This window comes from Tupaia chinensis, unplaced genomic scaffold, assembly GCF_000334495.1.
Source record: "Tupaia chinensis unplaced genomic scaffold, TupChi_1.0 Scaffold000201_1, whole genome shotgun sequence".
In the NCBI taxonomy this organism is placed as follows: Eukaryota; Metazoa; Chordata; class Mammalia; order Scandentia; family Tupaiidae; genus Tupaia; species Tupaia belangeri.
This window is the reverse complement of record NW_006159676.1, coordinates 696,408-698,852: the sequence shown is the minus strand read 5'-3', so window position 1 is coordinate 698,852 and position 2,445 is coordinate 696,408. Positions and strand designations below refer to the sequence as shown.

The window sequence follows — 2,445 nt, the reverse complement described above, 5'->3', positions numbered from 1 at the left end:
TGATTTCTCGCTTTCTGTCTCTCTGTCTCTCTCTGTCTTTCTGGTGAGTGTACATGCCCTATAGCAAAAACCCCTCAAAAAAAAAAAAAAAAAAAGAAGAATCCCAGGGTTCCACCGCTGCCCAGCATACACAGCAGCCATCCCTCAGGCCTGCTGGCCCCCGGGCTGGTCCTCGCCCCAAGCTGCCTTCCTCTGCTGGCATCAGAAGTCTCTGGTCTCCCCCATCTGACCATTACGTGCTATCACCCAACTGCCTACAAGGCCTTCCAGTTTATTGTTTTTGTTTTAAGTTTACCTATTCGTGATAAAGTACATATATACACAGAGAGAAGGAGAGAGGGGGGCATACTCTCAGCAGGCCCTTCCCCAGCACTCCCACAGCACGGGGTCCGGGGCTTGCGCACGCATACCTGGTCCTCTTCAGGCCGACCCAGGGATCTGAACCCAAGTTGGTCGTGTGACTTTCCAGCACCTTAGTTCCGATTGCTGCCGACTGCATCACCAAATCTGGGCCAGTTTTTTGTTTGTTTGTTTTTGTTTTTTAAGAGACTTTTGCTGTAGGGCGCATTTGCTCAACAGAAAGACAGAGACAGACAGAAAGCAAGATATCACCCCACCCCAGGGGGGATGGCCACACTGCAATCCCTTCTTCTCCATTCTCCTTTTGGGATCTTGGGCACGCACACACACGCGCCCGGCATGAGTTTAAGCCACCGGGTCCAGGACGCGAACCGCGGTCGACTGCATGGGAGTCCAACGACATAGCCATGATGCTAACTGCTGGTTCCCGAGAGTGGGCATTCTTAAACAAGCCTGGTGCAGGCCACTGCATAGAAGGATAGTGCCTATAGCTCGGGTCCTGTGAACAGTAGCCTCAGCACTGGGGATATCACAGTTTATCGTTCTGAGTGTTGATCTACTTCCAGAGCACCCGTTCACCTTGGCACACGGCCTCTGAGCACAGGGAGGCCTGTCCCCATGGAGCAGCTCAGGTGCCAGCCCCTACCGTGAGGGCTGCCTGCCTCGTGTCTCTTGCCATAGCTATGATTATCCTGTTTGCCAGGTGGGTGATTAAGGTCACATAGTCCCAAACTGCAGACCCAGGGTTAGAACCCAGACCTCACTGGCTCTCAAGTGTGTAGAAGCCCCTGGAAGCCACCTGGAGCAGAGCAGTGTGGGTAGAGCAGCTCTCCAACCGCAGCTTCTGGCTCCTGACTGAGGTGGTGCAGGTGCAGGTCATCTTGCAGAGCGTCTTTTTTTTGGGGGGGGAGAGGTTTTTCGCTATAGGGCGTGCGCTTGCCAGACAGACAGAAAGAGACATAGAGACAGAAAGCGAGAAATCACCCCCCAGGGGGGATGGTCACGCCACAATCTATATACACAGAGAGAAGGAGAGAGGGGGGCATACTCTCAGCAGGCCCTTCCCCAGCACTCCCACAGCACGGGGTCCGGGGCTTGCGCACGCATACCTGGTCCTCTTCAGGCCGACCCAGGGATCTGAACCCAAGTTGGTCGTGTGACTTTCCAGCACCTTAGTTCCGATTGCTGCCGACTGCATCACCAAATCTGGGCCAGTTTTTTGTTTGTTTGTTTTTGTTTTTTAAGAGACTTTTGCTGTAGGGCGCATTTGCTCAACAGAAAGACAGAGACAGACAGAAAGCAAGATATCACCCCACCCCAGGGGGGATGGCCACACTGCAATCCCTTCTTCTCCATTCTCCTTTTGGGATCTTGGGCACGCACACACACGCGCCCGGCATGAGTTTAAGCCACCGGGTCCAGGACGCGAACCGCGGTCGACTGCATGGGAGTCCAACGACATAGCCATGATGCTAACTGCTGGTTCCCGAGAGTGGGCATTCTTAAACAAGCCTGGTGCAGGCCACTGCATAGAAGGATAGTGCCTATAGCTCGGGTCCTGTGAACAGTAGCCTCAGCACTGGGGATATCACAGTTTATCGTTCTGAGTGTTGATCTACTTCCAGAGCACCCGTTCACCTTGGCACACGGCCTCTGAGCACAGGGAGGCCTGTCCCCATGGAGCAGCTCAGGTGCCAGCCCCTACCGTGAGGGCTGCCTGCCTCGTGTCTCTTGCCATAGCTATGATTATCCTGTTTGCCAGGTGGGTGATTAAGGTCACATAGTCCCAAACTGCAGACCCAGGGTTAGAACCCAGACCTCACTGGCTCTCAAGTGTGTAGAAGCCCCTGGAAGCCACCTGGAGCAGAGCAGTGTGGGTAGAGCAGCTCTCCAACCGCAGCTTCTGGCTCCTGACTGAGGTGGTGCAGGTGCAGGTCATCTTGCAGAGCGTCTTTTTTTTGGGGGGGGAGAGGTTTTTCGCTATAGGGCGTGCGCTTGCCAGAAGACAGAGAGAGACAGAGAGACAGAGAGACAGCGAGAAATCACTCCCCAGGGGGGATGGCCATGCCGCAATCCCTTCTCCTC

The 2,445-nt window shown here is 54.5% G+C and overlaps 1 protein-coding gene across 3 annotated transcripts in view; it reads left to right on the top strand.

The window, feature by feature from the left end:
- Nucleotides 1-2,445, top strand: part of MAU2 (MAU2 sister chromatid cohesion factor) — a gene marked incomplete at its 5' end in the record, with an annotated part of 55,291 nt that overhangs the window by 41,175 nt on the left and 11,671 nt on the right.